The sequence below is a fragment of the Macaca thibetana genome, chromosome X (assembly GCF_024542745.1).
Source record: "Macaca thibetana thibetana isolate TM-01 chromosome X, ASM2454274v1, whole genome shotgun sequence".
Classification (NCBI taxonomy): domain Eukaryota; kingdom Metazoa; phylum Chordata; class Mammalia; order Primates; family Cercopithecidae; genus Macaca; species Macaca thibetana.
The window spans coordinates 27,217,218-27,228,430 of record NC_065598.1 but is presented as its reverse complement, the minus strand read 5'-3'; positions in this window follow the sequence as shown (position 1 = coordinate 27,228,430).

Here is an 11,213-nt window from a genome sequence, read left to right as displayed (position 1 = left end):
AAACTCTTCCTAATTTCAAAAAAGAAATGTGGGTACATATATATGTGTATATATATTATATATATAGTAATACAGCTCCTTGAAGTCCAAAAAGACAATATATTTCTCTTTGCTAAGCATATTACAGAATCCTTCCTTTTTACTCTATATGTGAGTCTGGGAAGTTTTCATGTCCATTCCCAGTTTCTATGCATTGTAGTTTTGAAGGCATAAAAAGATAATCGTATTTTATAAAGAACAATCTGCCTCTTCAATTAATGCCCCATGCTAAATTTGAAATTTACATCCTACACACCACTCTGGTTACAAAATAATTAATTTGATTCAGATGTTTAATTAAGCATGACAAGGAGGCTTTAGTTTTAAGTTAAGAGAGAAAAAAAAATGAAAGAGTTGCCTTGGAAAAGCCTAGAGCATATTTTGCAGAGCATCTTGGAACAAACAGTTTTAACTGAAAGACTTAGCCTATTCCTTTGATGACTTCATTAACAAGTCAAAATATTCAGACCCATGAGGCCTATGACAGAGAATACTCTAGCAGCTAGATGTAGGACACATAGAATTTGGGCTTTTTGATCAAATTGTAATAAATATATTTAATTAAGCAGGCTTTGCCTGGGGAATTAAAAGAAAGAAAAGAAAAGTGCCTCTTATTTAGTTTTTGAACCAATGTTTCCTCATTCTATGTTAACTGAAAGGATCTTTTATTTATAGATACTATTATGACCTCCATAATACATCCATTATATACATATTCACTTTCTTTTTGCTCTATTTTATTGTACAAACTCTTTTTGTTGATGTTCAAAACTGTAATTAAAGCCAAGTCTTCATGTTTTCCCCTTTACTAACACTTACATTTTGTTGTAAGCAAAAGAACAAAAGAGTAAATCTTATCATGGGATTTATTTGATACTCAATTTTAGTGACATTTACATCTGTACCCACATAGAATGGGAAGAAATCAGTGAACATTCACAGAAATGGCATAAATGCAAACTTGAATTTTTAAAAATGCAATATTCATTAGACAATCTGCAATTGTTTTTTGTATTTTTAAAATTTTCATTTACAACAATACTTCCTGTAGAATTATAGTCACTGTTAATAAGTCACAAAATGTCAAATTGGCTGATGAATGTTCTCATATCAAAGATTTACAGCAGTAGCTATGCTCAAAGTTGAAAGATGTTTTCAAACAGGCAGCAGTTTTATACAAATCCTTACAAATAACTCATGGATACAAAGTCAGGTGATGAACTTCATTTAATAATATTCAACTGAGGGAAAGGAGGGAAATCCATGGTAGTCACAGATGTACATGGCATGATGTTGAAATCTCAGCTCCGGGGAAGATGTTTCAAATCCCAGAGTTTCTGATTTTCTCACATGCTCTATTTCTCCTCTCCAGCCCTCCTAAAAGCCCGTGAAAACCCACCACTGTTACTAGTGGCAGAATGTTGTATCTATCACCTAATATCTGATAGAAAAAAACCACTTGAACTATTGTTCTATTGACACAGTATTCCTGGTGTAACAGTAGGTTGTGTGACCATTCTCTATCTATCTTCAAAAATGTCTTAGGATTTGAATCTAGTCCAATCTTACCTGCAACATTAATTCAAGGAATCATGGGTGTGTGTTGGATTCTATTAAGTCTTTCTGAGTACTGGGAACTATAGACTAAGCACCTATATTTCATTGTCAAAGTGGTTTATCAAGTGATGAGTAATTAGTATTGACGAGATGCAACTGCACCAGAAAATAGATATCAATTTTGTACTCTGAAGGAGCTATGTGACTAGCAAGGTATGAAAGTCAAAGAGACTTCAGAGCTACTCAGTTTCTGGAACAGAAGTGGTCTGTTCCAATCCAATCTCATCTAGTAAGATCACACATGTTCTAAGGATGGAGTGACCGAGGCATGGGAATTTGTGCTTATGAATCATAAAACGATGACTATGTTGTTGCTGTGCATGCTGTGTTGCTGCCTGCCCTGTATTCCTTCTTCAAATTAATAAACTTGATGTTGGGTGAAGTCTAACATGTCTCATGAGTTTGTCAAGCTGAACTTAGAGCACTCTTTCTGGTTTATCAGAGTGGACACTGTATACATCTATTTCATTGAGCTTCTACTTCATATTAAAAGGGTATCTTTGGTTTTCCATTTGATTTTAGTTTTTCCTGCTTCTCATGCTATTCTTTTGGTTTCAATTCCAAAACCCCTGCTCCTTCTCCCATCCCTTAAACTTGTAAATTTGGCACTGAAGTGAATGGATCAAATTGTTAGACTTACACAGATCTGGATGTGCATCCTAGCTTTGCAACTCAAGGGCAGTTTTAGGTAGTGAAAATTAGTTAACCTTTGGAGATTCAATTTCTTATTGGTATACTAGGTCCTATATATCTCATAATTTTATTTAAATTGTATAACACCTATAAAGTTATTTTAAATGGATAAATGGCTTAATGAATGAGAACAAACCAGTAAATATACTTACATGAACTTATATGTTGCAAAAATTAAGAATAACTGCCATCTATCTTTGTATCTTATAATACCTGAGATGGAGGAGCCCTGTATCAATTAAGGACATATACTGTGCCATATATTTACACAGATTATATTATACAAACTGTCAGTATAAACACTATATTCATTTTATATAGGAAAATTAGAAGCTTTGAATTTTTTAATAATCTGAACTTTATTAAATATGATTGCTAGGATTTGAGGACAATTTATCAATTTTATCAAGAGCATTGTGTCAATATAATCATATTTAATTTTCAAAACAACCCTATAATTACTGTTATTATTCCATTTCACAGATGAAAGAAGTGGATATTTAGAAGAATTATTAGCATGTAATGGAGCAAGTATTAAAATCCAAGTGTGTATGACTCTAAAGTCTATAATCTTTCAATTAATAATTCTGCTATGAATGAATTCAGTGACTAGAACATAACATGGAAATGATATATATTTGATGAATGACTACATAACACTTTCATAGTTTGCTCTTTAGGAGTAATATGATTTTATTCTCATTCTCTAGTGGGAGTGCCACTTCAATCAACCTGTGGATGATACAAAAACATCTGGCAGATATTCCAATCACTTTATATTAACATTATTTATTATAGAGAGTTTTCAGCACCTAGAACCCCTAAAATAAAATTCAGAATGTCCTGTGTTTGTCTAAGACCAGGCATAACAAAGGAAAAATATTCTGATTTTACACGTAAGATTTTTAAGTGCTTCTTTTAGATAGAGATGAAACTGTTATTTTAGTGAATTATATTTTAAAACACTGCTACAACATTGATTATAATACCTTGAAAGGTACAAAAATTCAAATATTTCAGGTAAAATAGGATAGCAGACAATTACATTACAGAAAAGTGTGGGAGAACAGAAAGCAGAATTTCTTTGATTGACATAGAAAACTTTGAATGATGTAACAAAGCCAAAGATAGATGTTTAAAAAAGATTGTATAAGACAAAGGGGAAAAAATGCTATTTGTCATAGGATGAATTGTGTCCCCCCAAAAGATATATGAAGTCCTAACCCTAAGCACCTTGGAATGTGACATTACTTGGAAATAGAGTTTTTGCAGATGTAATCAAGTTAAGATAAGGTAATTAAGGTGAGCCTTAATCCAATATAACAAGTGTACTTATAAGAAAAGGGAGAATCGCTTGAACCTGGGAGGCGGAGGTTGCAGTGAGCCGAGATCACGTCACTGCACTCCAGCCTGGTGATAGAGCGAGACTCCTTCTTAAGAAAAAAAAAGAAAAGTGAAATGTCAACACACACATGCACAGAAGAATGCCAACTGAAGACAGATACATGAGAGACGACAGCCATGTGAAGATGGAGGTGGAGATTGGAGTTATGCTGCTACAGTGAAGAAACGCCTAGGGCTACCAGAAGTTGAAAGAGGAAAGGAAGAATTCTGACCCAGAGGCTTCAGATGGAGTGTGGCCTTGCTAATATCTGATTTCAAACTTCTGGCCTCCCGAATTTTAAGACAATAAATTTATCCTGTTTTAAGTCACCAAGTTTGTGACACTTTCTTACAGCCACCCTAAAAACTAACACAATATTTTAAAAATCTTCATTGTAAAGAAAAATATCTCTACACTTATCCGTTCATGGACCAGAGTGTACAGAGTTATTTTGGAGTGGAGAGTTGTGAAACTCTCAATTTTCACTCCGTAAATATCTTAACATGGGTATGTTCTCATTCTTGACAAAAATTTGAAGTGAGAATGAAATTTTTTTCACTGATTTATAAATGTGTGATAACATGATTTTTCTTTGTCTTCAATGATAAATATTTTTTCTTATTGCTCTGTTTATTCGAATATTGATCTACTAAGAGCAAACAAAGGTTATGCTAATCTATATATTCCTCTGAATTACCAAGGTTATTTCAGGCCTTAGCCTCAGTTATTTGATGATTCTTTTAAACTCACATTTCATTTTGATGTGTGGTCCCGACCAGAGAATATGACCAGAACACAGTGGTTTAAATAGCATGAATAACTTATTTGTATAAGTTACTTATTGCTGTGTAACAAATTACCCCAAACTTTAATGGCTTAAACCAACATGCATCGTCTCACAATTACTGTGAGTCAAGAATCCAAACATGACTTAACTGGATCCTCTGGCTTTAGGCTGCTCTCGAAGCTGTGGTCATCTACAGACTCAACTGGGGAGGATCTGCTTCTTACTATATGTGTGTGTGGTTGTGGCAGGATTCAATTCTTTGTGGGCTCTGAGATTGAAATTCCTCATGAGCTGTTGGCCCAAGTTTTTCCTTGTTTCCCTCACATGTGGACCTGTCTTTAGAGCATCTCACAACATGGCCACTTGCTTTATCATCAAAAGGGCAAGAGAGAATAACAGCAAAAAATAGAGTTCCAGCAAGGTGGAAGGAACAGTCTTTTGTAACCTAATCAGACCAGTGACAACTCTTCACTTTTGGCATATTCTGTTCATTAGAAGAAAGTCACTAGGTCCAACCCACATTCAAGGAAAGGAGATTACACAGGGATATGCGTACCAGGAAACAAGGATCACTGGGAGCCAAACCTACCATACTCTTGTGTGATCAAATGATAAATATGCCTAATATGATTAAATGATACCTATGTATTGAAATAAAAAACAATAAATAGCTCTTTATAAACTGAAATCAATAAGTAGGTATAATTTTCTTATGGAATACTTTTTAATAAGTAATACAGGAATTACATAAATTGCAATGAAAAAGTGAAAGAGACTGAATAAGAATTGCAGGTTGGAATTTTGGCAAATCACATATCAATGCCAAGCATTTAGCCAAGAGTTTTATATATTCTGTATTGCATGAGAGCAAAAGTTTTTAAGTCATACATCTATGAGTTCATATTCAGGGTCAACCACCACTTACTAGTTGTTTTTTCATCTGTAAAGTGAGGGTCCTAATTCCTGCACATCAGATATTTAAATCTGACCTCACATATAAGGTACTTAACCTGCTTAAATAATTTCATGAGTATTATTATTTTAAGATGATTATTTGCTCTATAATAAAAGACTTGGGAGAATGGAGTTATTTAAACAGAAGAGGTGTTTTCATATCAGTGAAAATAACTATTAATGTCAAGAGTAACACTGGGCAGAGGTAGAAGCCTCATTTATGTCAAACAAAGATGCTAAAAATCATTATACAGGTAAAAGTTCTGCCAGAAACTGAAACAAATGGAGCTCAAGGTAAGGACAGGAAACAAGTTTGGGGAGTTGACAGTTCATTCAGGTGTAAAGAGATAGAATCGTGAAATGTTGTAGTGATCCTGACAATGATGTCCTTTTACCTAGGGATTGGTTTTATTGATGTTCAAATACAAGACAGTTTTTGGCTCATTTCATCCTAAATATTCACTTTGAAATCAGGTAGATTGTTTGCCTCCACGAGTCAGTCCAATTTTTCATTCCTCCCATATCCACTCCATGAGTGGTTTCTTTCAGTGGTAAGAAGTGGAACACTGGAGATGCGACACAAATTTGGAGTGATGAGATAGTGCCAGAAAAGGACTTCTATCCATTTCCCTTCAAATGTTTCCCTTATTTGGTTCTTCATGGACTCACTGGCCCTTGGACATAAGACTCTTTGAAAGAACAATAAGTACACATGTCCTACTATTTGCCAGGCATACTCATGAATAACACGTGTACCATATTACTTATGACTTTATGAGTCAGTGAGTATATCATTTGTATAGAAGCGAAATCTGAATATGAGAGGAGTCAGGAGACATACCTAAAATCACATAACTTGTCATTAACAAATATTGGGATTAAAAATAGGTTTTCTTGCTCCAAGGAATATGAGTTTCCACTACAATCCTTGTACTTATAAAATGCTAGAATTAGGGTCAGATTTGATTGATTTAAGAGACAACCAAATCATTTAGGTTAAAACAATTTTATTCAGTTAGTGTTAATTTGCATTTGATTTATATGTGTTTCCATGTTGCGTTTTTTTTCCACCCAACACAATATAATTAATATTGCACACTAATTTTTGCAACTTGCATGGCGAAGCCAGAAAATTCAAACTTATAAGCACCATCAATCACTAGGTTGTTGTTTCCTTATGCACAACACAATAAGGAAGAGAATGCCATCATATTTTTTTTTGTTTCTGAATACTTTAAAACTCTAAAGAAAATAAATTATATTTTCTCTTTTTTATATGTCTAGTGTGTTCTTTTAGTAAAACCACAAATGAGGAGTCTATACATGTATTTAATCTTATAAAATGGCAAGGTAGATAACCCAGAAGCACATAGCTACTGGAGCTAAATAGATAAACTAAAGAGAACTAGAATAGCTAAAACAAGTTTGAGAAAAGAAGTAGCTTAGAGGACTCATACTACCTGATTTTAAGACTTGCTATATAAATATAGTATGATACTGAGAGAGATCGACACATAGATCAATGGAACAAAACAGAGAACAAAAAAGCAGACCCACACCAATATGTCCGATTGATTTTTTTTTTTTTTTTTTGCAAAAGTGAAAATGCAATTCAATGGAGGAAGGATAATCTTTCCAACAAATGGTGTATGACAGCCCTAGGCAGAAAAAGAACCTCAACCTAAACCTCAGACCTTATACAAAAATTAATTCAAAATGCACCACAGATGTAAATGCACCCAATGTAAAACTAAAAAACATTTAGAAGAGAATATCAGAAAAAAGTTTTATGACCTAGGGTTAGGCAAAGAGTACTTAGACATGACACTAAAAGCACAATCAATAAAAGGAAAAAAAATGGATAAATTGAGCATCACCAAATTAAATTTGTTGGCCCTGCAAATATCCTGTCAGTAAGATTAAAAGAGAAGCCTCAGGCAGGGAAAAAAATTGGAAAATCATATTTCTGACTAGGACTATTTAAAAAATATATAAGGAACTCTCTGAACTCAACAGTAAGAAAATGAAAAATCTAACAAGAAAATAAGCAAAGGCTTGAACAGACACTCCACCAAAGAAAATGTTAGACATGGACTTAACTGACTAATGAAACAGAAGATGAGGATTTCTAGAAAATATCTGTTTTCCTGAAATGGGCACCACCCTCTTCTTTCTTCATATTCCTAATCAGAAAATGTATGCAGTGTTTGGAAGTACAGTATCCACCCTGAAATCAGAAAGACAAAACTCACTTGATTAGGATGGTGGACCAAGAAGACAAAAGAAAACTGATACTTTGATGATACCGAGTTATTGTTTCCCCTATATTTCCGCGTTATTTCTCCTATATTTAGAGTTAAATTTCCTCTATTTCCCCTGAATATCTTTCCCAAAATTGTAGAAAATAAATACATCGGCAATGTGAGTTTTCTGTATTGTTTGAGAACATTCAATTCTGCTCTAAGGGACAAGAAAACAAATGGAATAGATGAAACTTATATGAATTTTTAAGCATAGATTTTAAGTTAAGCAAGTAGCTTATGAAATTAGGTGAAGATCATAGGATTTGTTAAGAATCAATAAATAAGTGTCTTACAAGCCATAGGCAAATTGCATAAGATGTGTTAACTTTACATATTAACTTAGTAACTGGTTGAAGAGTTTAACCCCTGGTTAAGAACACATCTGTAATTTTTCAGGTCTAACCATAGGCAATTATAAAGGCTTTACCTGAAAGGCCTTGCTAGGGAAAGCCCCTCTCCCAACACGAGACTTGCTGCACAGTCAATATCTCTTTTTTTTTGGACAGAGTTTCACTCTGTCACCTAGACTGGAGTGCAGTGGCACGATCTCGGCTCACTGCAAACTCTGCCTCCCAAGTTCAAGCAATTCTCCTGCCCCAGCGTCCCAAGTAGCTGGGATTACAGGTGCCTGCCACCACGTCAGGCTAATTTTTGTATTTTTAGTAGAGAAGGGGTTTCACCTTGTTGGCCAGGCTGGTCTCAAACTCTCGACCTCAAGTGATCCACCCATCCTAGCCTCCCAAAGTGCTGGGATTACAGGTGTGAGCCACCATGCCCAGCCATATTGCCATTTTTGAAGGTAGTTGCAGTCAAGATGTAGGCCCTTCTGCAGGTCATGCTCTTTCACATATTTATATTCCTTGCCCCAGTGCCTTCATTCAGAGGTCTCCTTATCTAAGGCCTTGGGCAAAGACCTTCTTTAGACACCTCTGCCAAGGCCTCCTTATGGGAGTATGGAAGGGAAATCCTGAAGACACAATTCTCCACTATGATTCAGTACTCAGAACTTCCCACTCAGCCCTTCCCCCTTGCTTCCTCTCAACCCTACATCAGGGTCCATAAAACTGGAGCCTTTTGTCCCAGGTTTCCTCAACAGTGAGATGATGCCCACATTTACTCCTGTTCACCTGACCTTTGATTGGTGTGCCAATCACAGAGAGTTGGTGATTTCTCCAGGTTTAGTCTCTTGCTTATACCATCACAGGAAGCGATTAAAGAGCTTAACTCTCATTTTGGGCTTATTTCTCTAATCAGCTACTTGGACACCTAATCAGACACCTCAATGGTCAGCACTCTCTTTCTCCTAACACTGGTAAAACATATACACATGGAATATATAATGGAAACAAGAAAGTTACTTATAGATAGAAAGGGATGGAAAGGCAAAGTCATAATAATGTCAAATTTGAGCTTATGTATGTGTCATCCCTAATCAGTCACCCAATATGCCCCCATTCTGACTCCACATGACATCTCCTTAAGCAACACACACACACACACACACACACACACACACACACACACACAGCAGAGGAGGGGAAGAGAAGAGGTGGAGGAGGAGGGGGAGGTAGAACAAGGAGGAGTGGAGGGCAGGAAGAGAGAGAGAGAGAGAGAATGCCTCTTTATAAGGCTAATTGGTGAGCTCGAGCTGATGGCCAGGTATATGTATCTGTCCTTACACAGCTTCTATAGAGCAAGCATGTATCTGTCACAGGAAATTTCTTTTGACTCATTTACTCAAAACTCAATGATTGTCCTCATAGCCAACTTTCAGAGGAAGGGAGATGCAGTAGAGATAGAGAAAGGCATATGAACATTGCACAAACCATGATTCAGGCAGCTTCTGAAGGTGGAAAGAAGTCCTTCCTCTCCCATTTCCTATCAAAAGTATGTTAAACAAACTCCCTTCTCTCAATGTTAACTCTATGATGTAAGTGGATTTACTAAAATGTGATTCAGGTACCATAATTTGATCTGTTAATCTTTTGCTTCTATGGGACATCTGGTAAAGCTAGCCTGGTATGTATGTGGATGCAACTATTGCACCAGGGCTATTTCCCAGGTAATAACAGTTAATACAAGAAAGTTTCCTTTGAGACTTACCTTGTTTTTATATGTAGAATATTAGCTGCCATTCATTAAATTTTTTCTGCAGTTACGGTTTTAATAAACTTTTTAGCCCAAAAGTAAATTAGAAGACTGTGTTTCTCTCCTAATTCCCAGGCCACTACATTGAATTTTGCTCTTTTCTTGATATGTTCAGGTTTAAGATAATCATGGTCACAAAAATTGATATATCTACTACTTGGAATTTATGTCAAAGCCCTGTGTGACATGCTACATGGCTGATCTGTGAAAATTCCAACACTGTATAAAAAATTACTTCTTTTTCTAAATACTATTTCCCTCCCCTTTCCTTTATTTCTCTCATTAAATGAAACAATAATTTCAATGCTCTCTATCTTTCCTATTTTTACCAGTTGGTATATTGATTTGTAAATATTGATGTTTCCCTTGATTGCTTAATTTTAAATTTCTTGCTGTATTTGTAATAGATTATAGAGGCACAAGTCTTTTATTTTTTGGTGGATTACACTATTTTAATTAAAATTTGTATTATGAGACAATTGTAGATTCACAAGTAGCTGTAAGAGAGAGACATCCTATGTTCCCTTTATCTATTTTCCTCCAATATTAACATCTTGCAAAGCTACACATTAGAAGAACACATAGAGGAAAAGCCCATGAAACTGGATTTGGCAAAGATTTCCTGTATATGATATCAAAAGCACAGGCAACAAAAGTAAAAATACACAAATTGGACAACACTAAACTAAAAAATTTATCCACACCAAAGGAAACAATCAACAAAATGAAAAGACCATCCACAGAATGTGAGAAAACATTTGCAAAGCATATATCCAATAAGGGATTGATATGGTTTGGGCCAGGGCCCTGCCCCCCTGCCCACCACCAAATCTCATGTTGAATTGTAATCCTCAGTGTTGGGGGCGGGACCTGATTGGACGTGATTGGATCATGGGGGAGGATGTGGTGTCTCCCCTGCTAACTCATGATAGAGTTGTCTGGAGAGGTGGTTGCTTAAAAGTGTGCAGCACGTCCTCCTTCGCTCTCTCTCTTCCTCCTGCTCTGACATGTGAGGAAGGTGCTTGTTTCCCCTATGCCCCACTGCCATGATTGTAAGTTTCCTGAGGCCTCCCCAACCATGCTTTCTGTACAGCCTGCGGAAATGTGAGTCAATGAAACCTCTTTTCTTCATAAATTACCCAGTCTCAAGTAGTTATTTATAGCAGTATGAGAACAGACTAATTCAGGGGTTAATATCCAAAATATACAAGGAACTTATACAACTTGATAGCCAAAAATAAATGACCTGACTTTAGAAGGGCAAAAGACCTGAGTAGGCATCTTTCCA